Below are 7,866 nucleotides of genomic sequence, written 5' to 3'. Positions count from 1 at the left end.
ATGCCATCAATAAAATGCACCTGTGTTCTTCGTCCATAACAGACGTCTGCCCATACCATAACCCCACCGCCACCATGGGCCACTCGATCCACAACATTGACATCAGAAAACCGCTCACCCACACGACGCCACACACGCTGTCTGCCATCTGCCCTGGACAGTGTGAACCGGGATTCATCCGTGAAGAGAACACCTCTCCTACGTGCTAAATGCCAGCGAATGTGAGCATTTGCCCACTCAGGTCGGTTACGACAACGAACTGGAGTCAGGTCGAGACCCCGATGAGGACGACGAGCATGCAGATGAGCTTCCCTGAGACGGTTTCTGACAGTTTGTGCAGAAATTCTTTGGTTATGCAAACCGATTGTTTCAGCAGCTGTCCGAGTGGCTGGTCTCAGACGATCTTGGAGGTGAACATGCTGGATGTGGAGGTCCTGGGCTGGTGTGGTTACACGTGGTCTGTGGTTGTGAGGCTGGTTGGATGTACTGCCAAATTCGCTGAAACGCCTTTGGAGACGGCTTATGGTAGAGAAATGAACATTCAATACACGAGCAACAGCTCTGGTTGACATTCCTGCTGTCAGCATGCCAACTCCACGCTCCCTCAAATCTTGCGACATCTGTGGCATTGTGCTGTGTGATAAAACTGCACCTTTTCAGAGTGGCCTTTTATTGTGGGCAGTCTAAGGCACACCTGTGCACTAATCATGGTGTCTAATCAGCATCTTGATATGGCACACCTGTGAGGTCGGATGGATTATCTCAGCAAAAAAGACGTGCTCACTATCACAGATTTAGACTGGTTTGTGAACAATATTTGAGGGAAATGGTGATATTGTGTATGTGGAAAAAGTTTTAGATCTTTGAGTTCATCTCATACAAAATGGGAGCAAAACCAAAAGTGTTGCGTTTATATTTTTGTTGAGTGTATATATATATATATATATATATATATATATATATATATATATATATATATATATATATATGAGGTCTGTGATAAATAAAGCGGTCCTTTTTTATTTTTTTCAAAAAAGAAATGGATTCATATGTTTTTACGTCAGACAAGCTTGAACCCTCGTGCACATGCATGAGTTTTGTCATGCCTGTCGGTGACGTCATTCGCCTGTGGGCAGGCTTTGAGTGAGGTGTGGACTCCCCCTCCCGTTGGAATCTCTTTGTCTGAGACACTGCAGGGAGACGGCGCACGTTGCTTTATCAAATTTTTTCAGGACCGGTGAGGGATATCCGTGTGGACACTATTCGAGAAATTCAGCTGGTTTTCAGTGTAAAGTTTAACGGCTGATGAGAGATTGTGGAGTTTCTTTCGCTTTAAGCACAGCCCACAAAGCGGATCGGCGGTCGGAGGTGGCGTCTGTCTGGCTGTTTCGAGCTGAAAACATCCTAATTTAAAGCTCTGTTCACCCAGGACATCGTCAGAGAACAGAGAAGTTTCAGAAGAAGCCGGCATCAGGACTTTAACCGGACATTCCACTGTTAAAGGAGATTTTGTAATGAAAGAACGTGGGGACGAATTTGCCGAGTCGGATCCGTGACGACGTGGCAAATCTGTCTGAGCCGCGACATGAAAAACACCTCTGTGTTGAAAACCATTTGTAAAATTCAGGCGGCTTTTGATGGCTTTCAACAAGTGAGTATCTGAGAAATTGTTTAACAGCTGGGCATGTTCCAACTTGTCCGTTAAGGTTTCCAACGGAGGTGCCCGGCCCGACATGCGAATCTGCCCGCACGTTCTTTCATTACAAAATCTCCTTTAACAGCGGAATGTCCGGATAAACTCCTGATCCCGAATTCTTCTGAAAGTTCTCTGTTATCTCACGACGTCTTGGGTCCACAGAGCCTGAAATTAGGAAGTTTTCAGCTTGAAACAGCGAGACGACACCGCCTCGGAGCGCAGATCGCCGTCAGGCGCCGTGTCCGTCCTTACGGCGACAGTAAAACTCCAAAATCTCTCATCAGCCGTTAAAATTTTCACCGAAAACCAGCTGAATTTATCGAATGGTGTCCACTCAGTTGTGCCTTACAGGTTTTGAAAAAATTTTGATCAAACAAAGCAGCAGTCTCTGAGCCATTCCTAAACAATGAAAAAATCGACGAGAGGTTGGGCCACTCCTCACTCAAAGACTGCCCACAGGCGAATGACGTAACAGACAGGCGTGAAAAAACTCTCGCATGCCCACGAGGGTTCAAGCATGTCTGATGTAATCACACGTGATTCAAATCCATATAGTTTTTGAAAAAAATAATAAGGTCTGTTACTTTTCTCACAGACCTTATATATATATATATATATATATATATATATATATATATATATATATATATATATATATATATATATATATATATATACACACGAGGTCTCTTAGATAATAAACCGACCCTTTTATTTTTTTTTTTAACTATATGGATTTGAATGACATGCGATTACACCAATCATGCTTGAACCCTCGTGCGCATGCGTGAGTTTTTTCACGCGTGTCGGTGACGTCATTTCCCTGTGGGCAGGCCTTGAGTGAGATGTGGTCCCGCCCTCTCGGCTGAATTCCTTTGTTTCACACGCTGCTCGAGACGGCGCGCGTTGCTTTATCAAAATTTTTTCTGGACCTGTGAGGAATATCCGAGTGGACACTATTCGAGAAATTAAGCTGGTTTTCTGTGAAAAGTTTAACGGCTGATGAGAGATTATGGGGTGTTTCTGTCGGTGTAAGGACTTCCCACGGAGCGGGACGTCCTGCAGCGCTTCCAGGCGCTGTTGTCGGCCTGTTTCGAGCTGATAACATCCTAATTTAAGGCTTAATTCACCCAGGACATCGTGAGAGAACAGAGAAGATTCAGAAGAGGCCGGCATGAGGAATTTATGCGGACATTCCACTGTTTAAGGACATTTTTTTAATGAAAGACGTACGCGCAAATTCGCCGAGTCGTTTCCGTGACGACTCGGCAAATCTGTGTGCGCTGTGACAGGAAAAACACCTCCATGTTGAAAACCATTTGTAGAATTCAGGCGGCTTTTAATGGCTTTCAACAAGTGAGTAACTGAGAAATTGTTTAACAGCTTGGGCATGTTCCAACTTGCCCGTTAAGATTTCCAACGGAGGTGTTTTTCCTGCCGCGACCCCCCGCGGTCGGGTCCAGCCCGACATGCGACTCTGCCCGCACGTTCTTTCATTACAAAATGACCGTTAACAATGGAATGTCCGAATAAACTCCTCATGCCGACTTCTTCTGAAAGTTCTCTGTTCTCTGACGACTTACTGCGTCAACAGAGCCTGAAATGTGGAAGTTTTCAACTTGAAACGGCGAGACGCTGTCGCCTCGAAGTGCAGATCGCCGTCAGGCGCCGTGGACCGTCCTTAAAGCGACACTACCAGACCAAAATCTCTCATCAGCCGTTAAAATTTTTTACCGAAAACCAGCTGAATTTATTGAATGGTGTCCACTCAGTTGTGCCTTACAGTTTTGAAAATTTTTTTATCAAACAAAGCAACAGTCTCTGAGCCATTCCTAAACAATGAAAAAAATCGACGAGCGGGTGGACGACTCCTCACTCAATGACTGCCCACAGGCGAATGACGTAACCGACAGGCGTGAAAAAACTCTCGCATGCCCACGAGGGTTCAAGCATGTCTGATGTAATCACACGTGATTCAAATCCATATGGTTTTTGAAAAAATAATAAGGTCGGATACTTTTCTAATAGACCTCGTATACACACACACACACACATATATATATATATATATATATATATATATATATATATATATATATATATATATATATATATATATATATATATATATATATATATATATATGTGTGTGTGTGTGTGTGTGTGTGTCCTTTTCATTGCAAACAGTATGAACCCAAGATATTTCATGTTTTACTTGTGACCAAGTGATGAAGTGTTTCAGGTATTATTTTGTGCAGTTCTTCCTGCAAACACATCTTAAAGGTATGCAACCGTACAGAGTCATTGCTGTTGAATTTTTTCTTTTCAAAATTCTCCACTCATTGTCGGTTGTGGACAGGTTAGTACTACAGGTAGGCCGGGCCAGTCCAGCACCCATACCCTCTTCTTCTACAGCCATGCCTTTACAATGTGTGCAGAATCTGGTTTGACATTGCCATGTGGTTTGTGACTGTCACATGGACATCCATGGATAAAATATCATCTTAAAAGGTAGCAAACCTCAATGCACATTTCTGAATTAATACTGCCATCGCAGAAGCAGGGGTGCCAAAAAGGGGAGAATAAGGAGAAGGATTCTAGGGGCCCATGATTGGCAAGGGCCCAGAGAGGTCCCTAATACAATTATAATGCTGATAAAATAATATGAGGGGAGGCCCAGTAAGATTTCTTTTCATGGGGCCCAAAATTCCTGGTGACGCCCCTGCACAGAAGTGTAAATTAACTTTCCCAAGGACACTGACACACAACCCATCATTTGAGGGATTGGAGCTCATGGGTGTTCAGCTTAAGCTTGCACCCTTTGTGCACTGAAATTTCTCCAGACTCCTAAAATTGTTTCATGATAATATGTGCTGTAGCTGAAGAAAAAATGAAAATCCTGTTTATTTAATTATTTATGTATTTTTTTTATTCATCGTTTTTGCAAAATTGAAATATCTACATAACATAATCTAAATTAAAATATAAAACAAAAAGCAGTGGTTGACATACTTATACATGTCAATAAAACACAAATAATGATCACTTTATAGCCTGGCTTTAAAAAGCCAATGGTTATATGAAAGGCAATAATTATACATTTCATTATTTTGTGTTGCATTCATTTTTTATTTAATATAGATTGTTTTTTCTAAGAAAGAACAGTATTTTATTTTAATTTTTACATTGAAAAAAATGAAAAAGTAAACACACACTATATCGTGACAGAAACTACATGTATCAAGGTGAATCTATATACGAGGTCTGTTAGAAAAGTATCGGACCTTTTTATTTTTTTCAAAAACCTGATGGATTAGAATCACGTGTGCTTGCATGAGCCAACCTTGAACCTTCGTGCGCATGCGTGATTTTTTTTCACGCCTGTCGGTTGCGTCATTTGCTTGTAAGCAGCCTTTGTGTGAGGATGGGTGTAGTCTCTCATCGTTTTCTCTTTGCAAGGAAATAGCGGAACGACTGGAGCAGCGCGACTGCATCAAATTTTGCCAGAACCTGGGCGACAGGCAGGTGGAAACCATTCGGATTATTCAGATGGCTTTCGGTGACGATGCTATGGGCATCACACAGATTAAGGAGCGGTACAACTGGTTTAAAGACAGCTGCACAACGGTGGAGAGTGCGCCGCGCTCCGGGCGGCCATCAACACGCTGAAATGACCGGATCATTTCCAAAGTGAACTCTGTGGTGATGCGGGACCGTCGTGTGACTATCCGAAAAATTGTGGAAGAGGTGGACATCAGCACTTTTTCGGCACATTCCACTGTGACAGAAGATTTGGCCATGAAAAGAGTTGCAGCGAAATTCATCGGCACGAAGCTGATGGCGGAATAAAAGCGCCACCGTGTTGAAGTCTCACAGGACATGTTGGGACATGCCCAGCTCTTGCACCATTCTGAAAATTCAGACAGCTTTTGGTGGCTTTTCAGTCATGTGACTATCCGAGAAATTGTGGAAGAGGTGGGCATGTGACAGCATGTCCTGTGAGACTTCAACACGGTGGCGCTTTTGCTCCATCAGCAGCTTCATGCCGAAGCCATCGGCATGAATTTTGCTGCAACTCTTTTCATGGCTTCTGTCACAGTGGAATGTGCCGAAAAAGTGCTGATGTCCACCTCTACCGCAATTTCTCGGATAGTCACAGGACGGTCCCGCATCACCACAGCGTTCACTTTGGAAATGATCCAGTCATTTCAGCATGTTGATGGCCGACCGGAGTGCGGCTCGCTCTCCACCGTTGTGCAGCCATCTTTAAACCGGTTGTACCGCTCCTTAATCTGTGTGATGCCCATAGCATCGTCACCGAAAGCCGTCTGAATAATCCGAATGATTTCCACCTGGCAGTCGCCCAGTTTCTGCCAAAATTTGATGCAGTTGCGCTGCTCCAGTCGTTCCACCATTTTCCTTGCAAAGAAAAAACGACGAGAGACTCCACCAATCCTCACACAAAGGCTGCTTACAAGCAAATGATGCAACCGACAGGTGTGAAAAAAATCATGCATGCGCACGAAGGTTCAAGGTTGGCTCATGCAAGCACACGTGATTCAAATCCATCAGGTTTTTGAAAAAAATAAAAAGGTCAGATACTTTTCTAACAGACCTCGTATACAAAGTATTCAAACTTATTTGACATTGGCCACATTTAGACTGTAATTGTAGCCACCAGGGAGCTAAATGTTTGAAAGTGTTATGTCATGTTATCTTGACAAAGGATTTGTGTATCAAGATGACTACGCTGGGTTACCTCATAAGGCATTGTACAAATTTGACATTGGGATATTTTTAGATTATTTGTTGCCAACAGGGGGCAAAGTCTCTGAATAATTTAAAATATATTTTTATGAACAATGTAAGTCCCTTTGGCTGCAGCCTTGTTTTTACTCAGTGTCTCCACAGCAAATCTGAGGTGGATCGGCATGTTGATTTGGCACAGGTTTTACACTGGATGCCCTTCTTGATACAACTCCACATTACATGTAGAAATGGTAAGGGGTGGGGTTTGAACCGGGAACCTTCCATGCTGAAACCAAGCGCATTAACCACTTGGCCACCAACAAAATGAAATACTATCTTGAAATAATTACCAAAATTTTAGTTTAGCCTCACATTTAAAAATAAATGATCAGATCACTGCTCACATGTGGTTTTTACTTTTCAACACAATGTTTATGACTTTTTTGTTGTTGTTGTTATTATGATGTCTATCAGAGGTGGGACGAAGTCACTGTCAGGTCATTTTCAATGCTCAAGTCATCAATATGCAAGTCCCAAGTCACGTTTCAAGTCAGCTTGCAAACAATTGGTGGTCATTATGACTTGAGATGTGACTTGGGAATTGCTGATCCATGACTTGAGAGTGACTTGATGGTGACTTCATCCCACCTCTGGTGTCTATGTGTGCTGTTGACATTACTTCACCATGCTATCTGATTGGGGGGGACACCTTGATCATCCTGCATTAGGGCCCAGTTGGTATTGGCTCGTTACACCACTGTTCTGTTTTTGGACCACCATTTCTGGAAGGGTGGTTCCACATTGTCAGAACAAAAGGAGGTGATGGGCTTCAGACCAGGGGATCCACGGTTCAAAGCCCAGCCAGACCGGAAAATCAGTAAGGGGTCTTGGCCAACTAGCTAATCCCCAAGTTGCTCCCAGTGTGTAGAGAGAGCCTTGCATGGCAATGCCCTGACATCGGTGTATTTGTGTGAATGGGTGAATGCGAGGTATATAGTTGTACAGCGCTTTGTGCTTCTGATGCAGAATACTGCACAAGTCATATTAACAGTAAAATCTGGTACTCAAGGTCACTACTAAGACCTTAAATGAGTTCAACATTGGGCTTGGCGACACAGGTTAGGGCTAACAAGTGTTGCCCTTGTTAGTTTTGTTGACTGTATCTGAGAAGTGTTAATTCAGATCTGTTGTCATTTTTTTGGGGGGATCACTGTGCTATTTGATTGCATTTTGTTGTAAGTAATATTTCTGTTCCTTTCTATATGTGAATGAATGAATGAAGGGAACAAAATATTAGAAACAATAAAAATCCAGAGCACATCCATAAAGGACTACTTCAACTGAAGTATCAGTAGACACTGAAAAAATACAGTATTTTAAAATTATTATTATTGAGGTGGCATTAATATTGGAGTTATCCC

This window comes from Thalassophryne amazonica, chromosome 16 (genome assembly GCF_902500255.1).
Source record: "Thalassophryne amazonica chromosome 16, fThaAma1.1, whole genome shotgun sequence".
NCBI classification, from domain to species: Eukaryota; Metazoa; Chordata; class Actinopteri; order Batrachoidiformes; family Batrachoididae; genus Thalassophryne; species Thalassophryne amazonica.
The sequence above is the reverse complement of the archived record's forward strand: the minus strand, read 5'-3'. Positions refer to the sequence as shown.